General features: G+C 41.3%; 1 pseudogene; it reads left to right on the top strand.

Annotated features, from left to right (window-relative positions):
• The first annotated feature begins 11,224 nt into the window (after window positions 1–11,224).
• Window positions 11,225–11,340, top strand: LOC117516412 (annotated as a pseudogene).
• Window positions 11,341–17,793: the final 6,453 nt, after the last annotated feature.

The raw sequence follows: 17,793 nt of genomic DNA, 5'->3' as shown, positions 1-17,793 counted from the left end.
AATCTTTGTCTCATCAGACCAGAAAATTTTGTTTTCATGGTCCTGGAAGTCTTTTAGGTGCCTTTTGACAAACTCCAGTTGGGCTGTCATGTGCCATTTACTAAAGAGTGGCTTCCGTCTGGACACTCTACCATACAGGCCTAATTGGTGGATTGCTGCAGAGATGGTTGTCCTTCTGGAGGGGTCTCTTCTTTCCACAGAGGAATGCTGGAGTTCTGACAGAGTGACCATCAGGTTCTTGGTCACCTCCCTGACTAAGGGAGATGACCAGACAATCCAGACAATCCTGTCTCATAGGTCTACAGACAATTCCTTTGGCTTCATGCTTGGTTTGTGCTCTGACATGCACTGCCAACTGTGGGACCTTATATGTAGACAGGTTTGAGACTTCCAAATCACATCAATCAACTGAATTTACCCCAGGTAGACTCCAAATAAGCTGCGAAACATCTCAAGGATGATTTCTGGAAACAGGAGGAGGCACCTGAGCTATATTTTGAGCTTCATGGCAAAGGCTGTGTATTACTTCTGTAATGTGCTTTCGTCACGTTTTTTTATTGTTTGTTGTCATTGTGGGGTATTGTGTGGAGAACTGAGCAAAAAAATTTATTTCATCCATTTTGGAATAAGGCTGTAACATAAAAATATGTGGAAAAAGAGCAGCACTGTGAATACTTTCTGGATGCAGTGTACTTTTGGAGGGGACTGTACAATTGTCTACTAGTGTTGCCACTGGCACTAAATAGACCCAGCTGTCGTTGGTTAGTTAGTTAATTAGTCTTCCTTATACATAAAGGGCACAACAGTGAATAAAAACAGCAACAAAGCACAAAAGGGATAGAGGACATACATGAAGAACAGAGTCATCTAATAAAAGAGAAGCACATACATAGTTACAGTCCTACTGACAAGCCCTTGTCTTCATACAGTCACAAAACAACCTGATAGTTGTTGTTTTTAGTGGCACTTATTGACAAAAAAAAGTCCAGTAATAGAAAAAAAGTGATAAGCCCCCCATTTTCCACCTGCTTTGTAAAGAGCTGTAAAAACATACTGCAGAGGAAGTGACAATGGATAATAACTTGATGTATGCTGTTCCTCACTGAACCTTAAATGTCTTATCTAAAGCCATACAGTAGGGGCGCTTTTCCCCAACCATGTCACGTTTTATCATTTTCATTGCGCCGCCTTGCAGATAATGGACAAAAGAAAATCAGTAAGTAAGAAAATCTCTCTCAGTGAACCACACAGCAATAATACGATGAATGCATTCTATTCTCACAGTGTTGTGAATTTGTGAAGAAGAATCATGAGACTTTATGCAGCATTAGGTAAGACTTCAGGTAGATGACAAAGGGAAAACCTGAATGAGTGGAGAAAAATCAGTGTATTTGCATGTAATCCATAATACAATTTCACAAATATGTCTTGCTTTGGTTTGGATCCAGCTGCCCACTTAGATTGGGAGATCACTGTAATTTTGAGCGACTGTCTTTATCTCATGATGAAAGCTTGCTACCAGTGATAACAGTGACCTCTTGTTTGTCAAGAAAGCCCTGTCCTTGATGGCGTGATGGCTCAGTTAAAGCTCTGGTCAGTATGAACATGACTGTTACAACTCGGCCTTCACTGCATTCAGATCCCACCCATAGGTCACTTACTTTTACCAACATCATACGAGGTCTGTTAGAAAAGTATCCGACCTTATTATTTTTTAAAAAAACATATGGATTTGAATCACGTGTGATTACATCAGCCAAGCTTGAACCCTCGTGGGCATGTGAGAGTTTTTTCACGTCTATCGGTGACGTCATTTGCCTGTGAGCACGCCTTGTGGAAGGAGTGGTCCAGCCCCCTCGTCGGATTTTCATTGTCTGAGAAGTTGCTGAGAGACTGGTGCTGTGCTTGTTCAAAATTTTTTCAGAAACTGTGAGGCACATCCGAGTGGACGCCATTCGACAAATTAAGCTGGTTTTCGGTGAAAATTTTAACGGCTGAGAGATTTTGGATTGTTTCTATCGCTGTAAGGACTTCCCACGGAGTGGGACGTCGCACAGCGCTCCGAGGCGACGTCGTCATCCTGTTTCAAGCTGAAAACCTCCAAATTTAAGCCTCTGTTGACCCAGGACGTCGTGAGAGAACAGAGAACTTTCAGAAGAGGTCGGGATCAGCAGTTTATCCAGACATTCCACTGTTAAAGGAGATTTTTTTAATGAAAGACGGGACGCAGCCAGCGCGGTGTGGCGGCACAGGAAAAACACCTCCATGTTGATAACCATTTGTAAAAACCAGGCGGCTTTTGGTGGCTTTCAGTTGAGTGGTATCTGAGAACTTGTTTAACAGCAGGGCATGTTCCAACTTGTCCTTAAGGCTTCCAATGGAGGTGTTTTTCCTGTGGCGGGCGCACCACGCTGGCTGTGAGCCGACGCCACCAATCCGTCCGCATGTCTTTTGAATTGTTTCTATCGCTGTAAGGGACTTCCCATGGAGCGGGATGTTGCGCAGCGCTCCGAGGCGACGTCGTCATCCTGTTTCAAGCTGAAAACCTCCAAATTTAAGTCTCTGTTAACCCGGGACGTCGTGAGAGAACAGAGAACTTTCAGAAGTGGTCAGAATCAGCAGTTTATTCCGGACATTCCACTGTTAAAGGAGATTTTTTTAAATGAAGACATGCGGAAGGATGGGTGCGTCAGCTCGCAGCCAGCGTGGCGTGCCCGCCACAGGAAAAACACCTCCATTGGAAGCCTTAAGGACAGTTGGAACATGCCCTGCTGTTAAACAAGTTCTCAGATACTCAGTCAACTGAAAGCCACCAAAAGCGCCTGGTTTTACAAATGGTTATCAACATGGAGGTGTTTTCCTGTGCGCCACACCACGCCGGCTGCATCCCAACGAGCGGACCCGTCCGCACGTCTTTCATTAAAAAAATCTCCTTTAACAGTGGAATGTCCGGATAAACTGCTGATCCCGACCTCTTCTGAAAGTTCTCTGTTCCTCACGACATCCTGGGTCAACAGAGGCTTAAATTTGGAGGTTTTCAGCTTGAAATAGGATGACAACGTCCCTCGGAGCGCTGCGCAACGTCCCACTCCGTGGAAGTCCTTACAGCGATAGAAACAATCCAAAATCTCTCATCAGCCGTTAAAATTTCACCGAAAACCAGCTTAATTTGTCCAATGGCGTCCACTCGGATGTGCCTCACAGTTTCTGAAAAAATTTTGAACAAGCACAGCGCCAGTCTCTCAGCAACTTCCCAGACAATGAAAATCCGACGAGGGGGCTGGACCACTCCTTCCACAAGGCGTGCTCACAGGCGAATGACGTCACCGACAGGCGTGAAAAAACTCACGCATGCGCACGAGGGTTCAAGCTTGGCTGATGTAATCACACGTGATTCAAATCCATGTAGTTTTTTTAAAAAATAAACCTGTCGGTTTCTTTTCTAATAGACCTCATACACAAGACTCTCTACTGACTTTGTCAACACCAGTCAGGGATTATGTGCTAAGGAGCTCTGAAGCTCCTTATATTGGTTTTTCCATTGATGTGCCACCTGTTGGCATCATCTCATGCATAATTCATGACATAAACTGCACTTAAATTTGTATGTTTAAACATATGGATGCATTTCAGAGTATAATCTCATCTCAGGAAGTTCACTGTATTTTAAAGACAAGCGCATAAAATATGACCATCTGACCATGAGATGCCCTGGCTGAAGCTGATGCAGCGGCCCGTGGACCGCGTTGCTGAGGGCGACCTCTCTGAGTCACTGTAGTCTGCTTTGGAATGCAGTCTTCCATGAAGACAGCTTTTACAACAGTGAAACTGAAGAGGTGATAGCGGGACACTGGCCCTACAGCCCATGACGTTGGACTTATCTCACAGTGCCCTGCCTGTGGTGTCAATGCACTTTGTTTCTGATACTATTCTGTTTTTTCTGTTTCCTGTTTCTTCATCTTGGTAAAATCATGTAAAAACCTTGTAGCTATTAGAATGGCCTAAGCAGTGGGTCACTCCTCTGAGTCTGGTCTGCTTGAGCTTTCTTCTTCCTCAGTATCATTGGAAGGAGTTTTTCCTACCACTGTAGCCTGTGCACCGGGGGGCTTGGTAAGGGCCCCTTCACACATAGTGCAAAGTTTGGATGAAGTGCACACTTAGTTCACATGATGCAGGAATTGTGTGCAAACCGGGTAATATCGTTCCTGTCGCCAACGCCTTGTACACCTGTTGCTACAAATATTTGCGCACACAAGCACCTGAAAGACAGTGTGTGCTGTGCAAACCTATCGCACCCTCTCGCGGCAGGTGTCGGCCAAAATTCCAGGTGACACGCACAAATACCTGTACACTGTTCGCATCGCACTTAGAAAATGCGTGGCCAGTCGCACTCTTGGCATGACAAGAGACTGCAGACAATCATTGTTGTACTGCTGTGAAATTGTCTAAGTTCCCCACGAGTCTGACTTTGCAAACACACACACACTGACACGTGGGTGTGTGTGCTCCACTCACAGGAGGCGTGGCTTCCAACAGAAGCAGCTGTGGTCATGTCATTCTGGACATTCCAGCTGGACAACATCAACTGTGTTTAGACAGCTATGGACAAACAACTGTCCACTGTGAGGCATGTGTGTCTGATTGCTGTATTTATGTGGACATAAATAAAAACATATATCTCCGTGGTGGCGACAAGCTGCAGCAAGCGAGCGTGCGCACGGAGTGGACACTGACAGGTTGAAACGGACCATCAGATCAGAACACGCAGCGGGTGATCTGACCGTCACATCACCCACGTGAGCTCTGTTTCACATGATGCGGTGTCTGTGCTGTGGTGTGCTGTCCACAAGATGCGTGTTGGGCAGAACACGTGCGTGGCCAACTGGACGCACCTGACCAGTAGATGTGGACATGATTAGAGCACACTGCTTCTCATTCATGTCATTTCATGACTGTATGTCTGTGACCATGGGTTATCACCAGAGGAACAGATGGATCATATTGTATTGCTCGCTTGATAAATGTGGTGTTTTATATGGTGTAGGATTTTAATTTTTTTTTGTAATACTTCCATGTCCTTCCTGATATGAGGCTGATTCCCACAGCTTTCAAAGAACAGCTCTGTAGCTCAGTGGTAAAGTCTCTGAGTGTGAATCAGAGGTTTTGAAGGCGGTAGTTCGCGTCACAGGTGGTGTGTTTTTTTTTTTTAATTATTCCACATCGCGATTTGGTCCCACAACCGCCTGGTTTTTATTTTATTATTTATTCCACATAAGCAGCGTGATGTGGTTCCACACGTACCAGCTGGTTTTCATTTCTTCCACATAATCGGTGCCATGTGCTACACCTGGTACTGTTCTTGCTCGACGGACACCTCTTGCACCGGGTTTGTGCATGCCTGCCTGTTGGCGTGATGTTTTGTGCGCTAATTTTGAACTGTTTCATGCTGTTTTGCCGTTTTCATCCAAATGCTGTCCAAACTTCGCACAATGTGTGACGGGGCCATTAGACCTTACTCGTGTGAAACACCTTGAGGAATTACTGCACCGAGTGCAAGAAAAAAATATTTTTTTTTTAAAAGTGCAGTCATAATCCACTAAAGAGAGGAACCACTAGACGGCCCCAGGCTTTAAAAGGCTGGATCCGCCCCTGGAACGGTCAGTGTTCGCGAGTGGAGCAGTTAGTAGCAGGTGTTTATTGGTACCATTTATACTTCAATAAAGTTGTGTTTTTCCACAATGTAATCTGTCCTTCCTCAAGGTGGCCCTGTGATTCCATTGTAATGTTGGTCATTTTTTGTGACCTTTGATTGTTTGCCATCTCGCTGGTTGAGCTTCTAGGTTTATTAGGATGTTATCTGTATGACGTGTCCTGTTGGAGTCTGGATGTTCTCTGAATTGTACAGGTTTAATTAAACTGTCTAATAAATTCAGGTTGAACTGGGGTTGCCTGGAACTGTTTCAACAAGTGGCTTTGACCCATATGGACTGTTCATTGAAGCTTGCCGGAGGCATCATAAATTCAGCCAGGAAATGTTTGGAAGACTGGTCACTTTGCGAGAAGGGAGGATTTCGGTGCTGGGTGATAACACAGAGTCAGTCCAGTGTCACATTTTAACTTTAATCTTGTCTGTGAAGTCCAGTTCTCTATTAAAAGTGGAAAGTGGGGCAACTTTTGATTGACCATATGTGCTACAATACCATCAAGAAATTATATTGTGATACCGTCACGAAAATCTACTACATTTTGTGAGGGTATCACAATCTGAACTGCCTTGAGACTGCGTTGTATTGTCACAAAGTGAACACAAAACATCACAAATACTTTACGATGCCAATAGAAAATGTCAAAATGAGTAAATGCTCAGACAATATGTTGTCACAATGCAACCATGACTTGTACATTGTAGGGAAAAGCATGCCCAAAACTCAAATATTTCATCATTATGAAATACAATGAACAACGGATGCTGCTGCAGGCTGCAACTGAAGACCATGAATATCTGCTGTCATGTGAAACTGACCGCATCCTGGAGATTTCTTGCATGTTGTAATCCTGACAGCAAGTTGTTATTTTCCTCACATATCAGCAACAATTCTCCCGACTCAGCCACTTAACTACCAAGACATTAGCATGACATGAACCATATATCATCATAACGTGACATATCAAGATGTCTGATAGTTCTGGAACATTTCAAGAAGTGACACGTTGCATTGTGGGCCCTAACGGGCCATGACAACATACCACAATGTGGTGCCCGACAACAAAAGATGTGAAGAGGACTCGCTGAGTGTTAGATCAGCCGACAGCTCAGCAAGTGTCATGTTAAACAGCACAACAGACATTTAAACTAAAGGCAACTGTGAAGCGTTTTAGTGGATCAAACAAACAAATCAGAGCATTGTTGCTGTCATGTCTATATGAGCTGCTGGAAGCAACAGAGGAAAAAACCTTATACAAAAAAAAAAAAAGAAAATCACAGTTGTGCTGTCTTTTAAACACAGCTTACCCCAAATGCAGACCCGAGAGCGCACACTGCGGTGCTTTTGTTTTCATAACTTGAGAAAAATGAATATCAGATGGACAAAATGCAAAATAACACAATGTTATGTCGTACCTTTGATAATTGTATTTCAACTCATTATACAAGCAGGCTGTCTTGGAAATAGACAAGCGTGAAACCGTTTTAGTTTAATAAATTCATAAGATCCGGGGAGAAATTTTTTATGTATGCAGCATGAAGCTGCTCATTGTGACTCTGACAAATTCCAGTCATGGATGTCATGTACAATCAAAGACACGATTACGTTTATCATGCAGCCGTCATTTGTGTGTGGATTCTATTTAACTCTAAAAAACATTAAAAAAAAAAAAAAAAAATCTCTGTTCAGTGTTTTCCTGCTGATGACATTTGATCACATCAGTGCAAAATGTCACAGCTGGAAAGTGCAGCAGTGCATGACCGCACTGACATTTACATGAAGGGTCCTTGCCGCAAGGGAATCCAGTCAGAATGCACAAAAATTTTTTAGTGTTACAGTCAGATATATGAGGATTTCGACAGCGACAATCGTTTTTAAATGTTGCCTCTATGCACCATGATAATGGAGATGAAATGAAACAATCAATATGTGGTTGTAGTGTAGACTTTCAGCTTTAATTCAAGAGATTTCACAAAAATATCAAAGATTAATCCAGCTGTGCCTCCTGTGTTTTTGTTAGTTCTACCACCTCTGAGTCGTACAGCCCAGCTGGTCTCACTACCGTCTTAAACTTTCCCTTTCATTCTTGCAGATATCCTTCTGTCACAAATCATGCCTGCCACCTTTCTCCACCCACTCCACCCTGCCTGCACGCTCTTCGTCACTGCTTACTTTGGATAGTTGACCCCACATCATCTACCTTAACCACCTCTACTCCTTGTATCTGTACTATTCCACTGAGCTTCCCCTCATGCACCACCTCCCCACCTAGCCTCTGTGTCTTTGGATGTGGGAGGAAACCAGAGCATCTGGAGAGAACCCACGCAAACACGAGGAGAACATGCAAACTCCACACAGAAAGACCACAGGTGGGAATCAAACCCATGAGCTTCTCGCTGTGAGGCAACAGTGCTAACCATTAAGCCACTGGGCTGCCCACTGACAAATAATCAAGCCAAATTTCATGATTGAATAAAGGTGTTGACAGAAAAAATGGGCAGTTTTTCACTAAAACAATGCTAGTGTTCACCACGACCCTTGGTTGCATTCCTTCCATGTTTTGAAAAAAATGGGTAAAAAAACCCCAAAAACCCTTACATACAAAAATGGCACGTTTCCAGGCCCGGCGCCAGAAAAAAAATATTAAGGGGGCAATGAGTCGCCCCCCCCCCCCCCAAAAAAGTGCACACCGGAGGAGACGTGCCTCTGAGTGTGCGTAATGAAATTGGGTGCGCTCCTAGAAAGCTCGTGTATTTAGGCTACACCGTTGTAAGAGACTGAGTGAGTAAGAGTAAAGAGTGATGACAGTATTTTTAATTATTATTTGAACGTATAGACGCTCGGTCAAGTGATCTCCTGCATACCACACAGAGCCGGTGTTCTGTTGAGATGAGGTGCGCCAACTTTCGACACTCTGAGCTGTGATGTACCTTCGTGTTGTCCAATAGGAACGACGCGTTGGGCCAAAACACGGAAGACTCGTGGCAGAAACCACTGATCTGTACAAAACATTAACGTGTGACAGGACTCCTCATTTATGGAGCAGTTTTCTGAAGAAAAATCATTGGAAATGTTTTTTTTGTTGTTTGTTACCTCAAAATTTCTGATTACTGTTAAAAAAAGTTTAGAACACTTGAAATTAAAATAGCTAAATAAATCAAAAATGGTTCTTTAGAAACCTTTCATCTGTAAATTAAAACCACCTGTTATTTCATATTAGATAATTTCTTGTTTAACATAAGGAACCTCAGACATTTATTTTTAGACAAAATAACATGGAAACTTGTATATTTTTTTAAGTCTGGTAGATTATTTATATCTCATTTCAACCAGAAAAACAAACACTAAATAAATACAAATGTTTATTATAAATGCAAAAGGAAATAATTTAACAATGACTGCAGTGTGATTGTAAAGTAGGATTTCTGTGACATAAACCTCGTGATGAATTTTTTTTTATAGTCATTTAAACTTGTAATTTCGTCAAAATATGTAATTGCCTTTAATGTGATCAGGAAAGAGTCATTTGTAAATATGAATTTGAGCACAATAAGTGGAGAGCTTCTACTTGTGCAAATGTCTTTGACTTTGATTCGTGGACATTTTTAATGATCCGTTCATTTATTGTTAAAATATAAAATGAAACGGCTTTTTTAAAAATAATAAAATAGTTGCTGTTCAAAGAGCCTTTTATTTAGAAGCAGGTGATGTTCTGTTGGATTCTCGGGACCAGATGAAGGTCTCTTCTGCAGCTTTGAACTCTGGTGGTTTTGCTGAAAAGCAGAGATGTTTTCTTTCGACTGGACTTGGTGTTCAGCTCATCAATGGAAGTTTGGTTGTCTGCACAGCAAATGTTTCTGATTGGGACAAATAAAAATATTTCTTTAAATATAAAGAAACTACTAAACAGTTTATACATTAAAAAAGGGGGAAAAACGACAAAAAAAAAAAAGGAAAAAAACGCCCGAAAAAATAAGCTCTTTGAAGCTGAGCTTTTGTGGTGTCTGAAAAAAGCTGTAGCTTTATTTGGTAAAAATAAAAAAGACTGAACCATTTACAAATTAAAAGTGTTCACTCAGATCAACTGTGCTAAAAGGCTACGCTAACGTTAGCCAATCATTAAACCTTCACAGTTCAGTAAACGTCACATTTTATTTTTACATTATTCTCACCTCAGTAAAGCTGCAGAACTAAACTCTGTTGGGCAAAACTGGGACTTCGCATATATACAAAAAGTGGAAGATTTTGGACTGAGTGGGTTTGCTCCATCACCCCCGGCGGCCTGGATCGCTCTACCCAGTGATGATGCCTGAAGGCCGGCTTCCCCGTGCGGGTCAGCCTGCTGTCGCGGTTCGATCGATATCCCACCAAGACGTCAGTCCCCACTCGGTCGGTGTCACCCCGAAAAGTAGCTGAAAAAGCTTCTCCCAGCAGGGTGATGGGAGAATCGTTCTGCTGTTTTTTAAAGCTTTTTTTGTGGTTCAGGTGACGCAAATTCAAGCTGGTGGTGATCGCTGTGGAAACAGCCAGAGTGTGATGTAGCAATCTCCCCTTGCCGCTTCCGAAGCGACGTGTCTGATGTCACGACGCGTTGGAAAGCGCAAGCCTCGACCTATCAAATCACTTGAACACAGACACACGCCATATCCGTTTGTTTTAAAATTAATTACTTTAGTTAATTAATTTGGTTTATTTGTTAATACGTGATATTATTGAATAACTAATATTTGCTATATTTTCCAGTATTTCTTTTCTTTCTTTTTTATTTTTTGATAACTAACATCCGAGGGGGCGAGGTTGATGACGTGAGGGGGCGTCGCCCCCAAACGCCCCCTCGTGGCGCCGGCTATGCACGTTTCCAAACATCAACACCCGTGTCGCTAACGGCCCCCAGTATTGAACAGTTTCATTATTCACATACACAAACTCATGACAACAGACTTGTCATGAGTTTGTTGGTGGCTTCCCTCACTTGTCTCCTTCTTGAACAGTCACTCAGTTTTGGGAACTGCCAACTCCAGACAGATTGACCATACAGTAACACACACTTTGCATTTGTTAATGATTGAAGTAAATGAAGTCCAAGATATTCAGTGATCAGGAAATATTCATCTATCCATGTCCTATGTGTCTAAATAAAACTGGCTGTAAAAAATAGCAAAAAGTAGTATACTTAAAGTTCATTTTATTAAGTATGCTTCAGTATAAGTATAGCCAGTATACCAGTATACCATGTACTGTTAGTATACTAGAAAGTACACATATTAATACTTTTTGGACTAAATTGGAACATTTCAAGTTTATAGAAGTATATTTTAAAATTTGTTTTAAGTTTGCAAAAGTACACTTTAAAGTATACAACAAGTACACTCATCTATATACTATCAATGTACTTGGTATATCCTTCTTGTATGCTTAAAGTATACCACATGTACACTTATCAAGTACGTTTGAAAATATATCAAACTTGTTTTCAACATTCTGTCTTGTGATTTTTGTAAATGCATCACACTCTTGTGTACAGCAGCCAATCTGCTCTGTGTCCGCCTGATCCCATCAGATCTCAGAAGCTAAGCAGAGCAGGATCTGGTTAGTACTTGGATGGGAGACCTCTTTGGAACACCAGCAGCTGTGTGTGTTTCTCAAGTAAAATAGTGAAATAACCAGTGTGTATAACAGTATACTTTAAGTATACGATCATAAACTAAAATAGGGACTCAAAGTGTACAACTAGTACAATGGCAGTATATCGATAAGTGCACTTGTGGTATGCTTTAAGCATAGGAGAGGGATATATCAAGTACATTGATAAGTGTATGTGTGGTATACTTTAAGCATACAAGAGGGATATACCAAGTACATTGAATAGTATATAGATGAGTGTACTTGTTGTATTCTTTAAAGTGTACTTTTGCAAACTTAAAACAAACTTTAAAATATACTTTTATAAACTTAAAATGTTCCAGTTTAGTCGGAAAAAGTATTAAATTTGTGTACTTTCTAGTATACTAACGTACACAGTCTATAGTATATTGGCTATACTTATATTGAAGCATACTTATAAAATTAACTTTACTTTTTGCTAAGGGTTAGTATATCTTTTTGCTAAGGGTTAGTATATCTTGCTCCAAGTGCATAATAAGTGTTAGTACTTTGTGGCAGAAAGATGTAAAAAGTATACTAAAGTCTAAGTATAAGTTTTAGTATTAAAGTATAAGTGTAAGTCTTAGTATTAATGTACTTAAACTTAGACTTTTATTTATACTTTCAGTATAAGCCAAGTATACTTCACTATACTCTTCTTAAGTATATAAAATATGCTTTATAAAAAGTCACCTTCAAGTATACTTCCTCAATTTTAGTAAAAAATATGTATACTCATAGTACACTTGAATAAACTTCTTTTTACTAAGGGTTATGATAATTCTTATGTTTCATATGTCCCGCAAAAGAGTGGTGTTTTGTCCAGGGTGTACCCCGCCTCTTACCAAGTGATCCTTAATTGGAGTAAATGGGTATAGAAAATTAATGAATGAATCTGTCCAAATAAATGATGGGCGCTCATAATGGAGGGACTACGTACTTACGTAACAATAATTCCTAAATGGTTTAATGCAAATATTTTCTGAAACCCTTTGAATCAAAGAAAACAATCTACACTTGTACAGCGTAGATTACACTTCTGCACTTGTACCTCAGCTGCAAAGGAAAATTATGGCTTCAGGGAGTAGCTGTGCAAGTGTCCTTTTGTATAATGACAGACATAACACACCAAGGATGCACAACAAACACACTCTGATGTCCAGCCAAGAGTAACTCTAAAGTCTAAATACATGAGTATGTGGATGAAAAACATGCCACAGATTTAACAGGTATAACTATCAAATCACTTGTCTCCTTCTTGAACGGTCACTCAGTTTTTGGGACCTGCCTACCGCCAGACAGATTGACCATACGGTACCATAATATCTGCATTTCTTAATGATTGAAGTACAACCCCTGGCAAAAATTATGGAATCACCGGCCTCGGAGGATGTTCATTCAGTTGTTTAATTTTGTAGAAAAAAAGCAGATCACAGACATGACACAAAACTAAAGTCATTTCAAATGGCAACTTTCTGGCTTTAAGAAACACTATAAGAAATCAAGAAAAAAAGATTGTGGCAGTCAGTAACGGTTACTTTTTTAGACCAAGCAGAGGAAAAAAATATGGAATCACTCAATTCTGAGGAAAAAATTATGGAATCACCCTGTAAATTTTCATCCCCAAAACTAACACCTGCATCAAATCAGATCTGCTCGTTAGTCTGCATCTAAAAAGGAGTGATCACACCTTGGAGAGCTGTTGCACCAACTGGACTGACATGAATCATGGCTCCAACACGAGAGATGTCAATTGAAACAAAGGAGAGGATTATCACACTCTTAAAAGAGAGTAAATCATCACGCAATGTTGCAAAAGATGTTGGTTGTTCACAGTCAGCTGTGTCTAAACTCTGGACCAAATACAAACAACATGGGAAGGTTGTTAAAGGCAAACATACTGGTAGACCAAGGAAGACATCAAAGCGTCAAGACAGAAAACTTAAAGCAATATGTCTCAAAAATCGAAAAATGTACAACAAAACAAATGAGGAACGAATGGGAGGAAACTGGAGTCAACGTCTGTGACCGAACTGTAAGAAACCGCCTAAAGGAAATGGGATTTACATACAGAAAAGCTAAACGAAAGGCATCATTAACACCTAAACAGAAAAAAACAAGGTTACAATGGGCTAAGGAAAAGCAATCATGGACTGTGGATGACTGGATGAAAGTCATATTCAGTGATGAATCTCGAATCTGCATTGGGCAAGGTGATGATGCTGGAACTTTTGTTTGGTGCCTTTCCAATGAGATTTATAAAGATGACTGCCTGAAGAGAACATGTAAATTTCCACAGTCATTGATGATATGGGGCTGCATGTCAGGTAAAGGCACTGGGGAGATGGCTGTCATTACATCATCAATAAATGCACAAGTTTATGTTGATATTTTGGACAATTGAAAGGATGTTTGGGGATGATGAAATCATTTTTCAAGATGATAATGCATCTTGCCATAGAGCAAAAACTGCAAAAACATTCCTTGCAAAAAGACACATAGGGTCAATGTCGTGGCATAGGGTCAATGTCAATGAGCAGATCTGATTTGATGCAGGTGTTAATTTGGGGGATGAAAATTTACAGGGTGATTCCATAATTTTTTCCTCAGAATTGAGTGATTCCATATTTTTTTCCTCTGCTTGGTCTAAAAAAGTAACCGTTACTGACTGCCACAATCTTTTTTTCTTGATTCTTATAATGTTTCTTAAAGACAGAAAGTTGCCATTTGAAATGACTTTAGTTTTGTGTCATGTCTGTGATCTGCTTTTTTCTACAAAATTAAACAACTGAATGAACATCCTCCGAGGCCGGTGATTCCATAATTTTGCCAGGGTTGTAATACGACATATTCGGTGATGGGGAAATTGTTCATGTATCCATCCCCTAAGTTTCAAAATGAATTTAGCAATAAATTAATAAATGTGTTAAAGATCAGAGAAAAAAACAGTAGAATAACATCCTTGTTTGTCCTCGTAGTACCTCATACCAATTCACCCCATGCTATTTTTTGCTAAATTCTGAATTTCTTGAAATTAGTTCCATGCTCAGAGATGAGTCTCGTTAGCTAAATAATCTGCCTCTAAGAGCCACTATTTTCACACTTTTCTTGAATAACTCCACTCGTACCAATAAACAATTAAAAAACAAAATGCTATGCTCATTATTCACAAACACAAAACAAATACACAAAAAATAAATACATAAAAAAACAAAATCCCAAACAGGGTCATTGTCTTTATAAAAAGCAGTAAATCGCAGTATTAAGGGCCCCTTTACACATAGTGTGAAGTTTGGTCAAATACAGCAAAACACCGTAAAACAGTTTGAATTAGCGCACCACGAAAACATCGCACCGATGGGCAGAGCGTGCACGATCCTGGTGCAAGGGTTCGTGCACGTGACGGTGTCTTTTGAGCAGAACACAGTGCGAGGTGCACCACATCGCGCCGCTGATGTGGAATGAATAAAACATAAAAACCAGCTGTTAGCTGTGGAACCACATTGCGCCGCTTATGTGGATTAAATAAAACATAAAAACCAGCTGTTACCTGTGGAACCACATTGCGCCAGTTATGTGGAATAAATAAAACATAAAACCAGCTGGTAACTGTGGAACCACATCGTGCAGCTGATGTGGAATAATTTCTCATGTCCACATCTGCCTGCACATGTCCAGCCACCCCCGCGCGCGTCCTGCCCGACACGCATGTCTTGTGGATGGCATGTCAGAACTGAAACTGTGTCATATGGAACAGAGCTCACGTGGGTGACGTGAAAGTCAGCTCGCCCACTGCGTGTTCTGATCTGACAGTCCGTTTCAGCCAGGGGGCAGCCTGTCAATGGGCTGCAGTGAGGGAGTGTGCACATGCTTGCTGCAGCCCACAGCATATATTGCCACAGCGATATATGTTTTTATTTACGTCCATGTGATGACAGCAAACAGACACATGCACGTCGCAATGGGCAGTTGTTATTCCATGTCTGTCCAAACACAGCGTTTATCTGGACATCCCAGCTGGACAAACAGAGTGCTACAACTATTTGCGCACACCAGCGCTGAAAGACAGAGTGTGCACTGTGTGAACCGATCGATCCCTCTCGTCTGCAATCACTGTCGTGCTGGTAGTGAAATTTGTCGAAATTCCCACGAGTGTGGCTTCGGTGTGTGCGCTGAACTGACAAGAGGCGTGGCTGCTGACAGCTGCTTCTGTTGGCAGCCACGCCTCTTGTCAGTTCAGCGCTGGTGTGCGCAAATAGTTGTAGCAACAGGTGTACGAGGCATTCGAGACAGGGACGATTTTACACGTTTTGCACACAATTCCTGCTTCATGCGCACTTCGACAAACTTCGCGCTATGTGTGAAGGGGCTGTAATAGTCACAGTTTATAAACATAGGAACGGCTCTCCCGTGTTGCATTCAATGTGGCTGTTAAAATCTACACCTCATTCATCACATCAAGCTTTCCCAAGTTTTGTCTTTACAAAAAAAAAAAAACAGAAATAAGTGTCTTTTCACTTAAAAAAGTAAAGGTTTGCAAGTACACGCTGTCACTAATGTCGACTAGTTGGGTACCATTAGTTATCGACTGGTATTTAATTAAGCCAATTTCGAATCTTCATGGCAAAACTCAAATGTGACATTTATTTTAACAAATATAAGCTCAAAATGATATATGTAAAAACAGCATTAGCATGAAGACAATACCTGCATTCATTGACTAGGCATAGACTACCCATTTGTGCTGACTAATTCACCTGCCAAGGTTCACACACTTTCTTCAGTGAGTGAAGAGATTGGTGGCAGCTCCAGCGGGTCTATTCTTTAAAGGGTCAAATGAACTTAATAAAGTGGCTTTCAACTAGTCGACTAATAAAAAATAGCTGACTAGCTGGATGTTAGCTAGTCGTAGTCGACTATTACGACTAGTCGTCCCATCCCTAGTGAGGACAGGCTCGAGTCAAGTTGTTAGTGTTTGAATTGAATTGTTCGTATTGAATTGTTTGTGAACTTCACTGTCTAAAGGCAGATGTAACATTTTCTCCACATCGGATTTAAAGTGTCCAAGGTGACTCATCAGACACTCATCAGGACACCTTAGAATAGGACGTTTAAGGCTCTTTACCAGCTTTCTCTTTTTACCCAGCAGGCTTTTGACCTCTCCTTTATTGTACATGTTTTGTGAAATGTTCCGTTGTCTGATTTGTCATTGTGTTTTACACTACATGGCCACTGTACTTTGTGACTCCTATGCAGGAATTTCTCTTTCATCCCTTCAACCCCTCTACATCTACTCACCATCCACAATTTCTGGCCGATAGCAACCTTTACTGCTCTGAGCTTTGCTCAAACGCAAGTTCAGTGCAGTCATGATGTTATACGTGCTGGTTGAAGATACAATTTAATTAGCAAGCCGTGCGATAAATTACCCCTGCAATTAAAAGGCAGCCCCTTTGTGCCTGTAGGGAGAGATCTCTTAACAAACCAAAAATTCTGCACAGACACAATGCTTCACTGATTAGCACACACGAGTTTGCCGCAGCTGAGCTGCCCTCCAAAATGTTATGAATACAGTCGTGAGTGGCTTCCTCCAAGCTCCATTTCCTCCTGTTGTGGTAACAGAGGAACTTTATCGCCTATTACTGAGCTCAGGTTTTGGATGAGACCCAGGAAGCACTAAAGAAAGAACAGAGAGTTGACTTGAATGCATCCACACACACACATGCACGCACGCACGCACACACGCACAGTTACAAAAGCAATCCAAGGACCCAGCTGGTCTGGCCTCGGTGTTTGACTTTCCACTGATCAGAGCAAACTGTCAGAGGTGAACAGCTTTTCACAGACTTTTTCTTTCAGGGTATTACTGACTGCATCTTGCATTGTTTTTCTTTTTAAAATATGCTTTAAAAGTGTTTAACAGAGATGGCGTATGATGGATTTCAGCTGACGCTGCAGCTGGCAAGATCTGCATATAAACCCTCTTCAACCTTGATTATAACATACCTTCATAAATTCCCCATTAAAGACACTTGCATATGGTATGGCGGTCAAGTGTTGCATATCAAAATGTTCAGCGCATGCACAGGTTTCCAAATCTGAGACATATATTTGGCTTGGAATACTGTGTAAAGGGATAATTTGGCTCAAAGGATTCCTTCATTTATTTCCTATTCCCAATGACTCCAATCAGGGGTCAGAGGGTGGAGCCTATCCCAGCAGACATAGAGTGAGAAGCGGGGTACACCCTGGACAGGATGCCAGTCTATTGCAAGGCCACATATAGACAGACAAACTCATTCACACTCGCATGCACACCTGCTGTCAATTTAGAGTCACCAGTTCACCTAAACTGTACGTCTTGGACGTGGGAGGAAGCCGGAGCACTCAGAGGCAACCTCCGTGAACATGGGAAAACATGCAAACTCCACACAGAAAGGATCAG

The sequence above is a fragment of the Thalassophryne amazonica genome, chromosome 8, assembly GCF_902500255.1.
Source record: "Thalassophryne amazonica chromosome 8, fThaAma1.1, whole genome shotgun sequence".
Classification (NCBI taxonomy): Eukaryota; Metazoa; Chordata; class Actinopteri; order Batrachoidiformes; family Batrachoididae; genus Thalassophryne; species Thalassophryne amazonica.
This window is presented reverse-complemented; position numbering and strand designations above follow the sequence as displayed.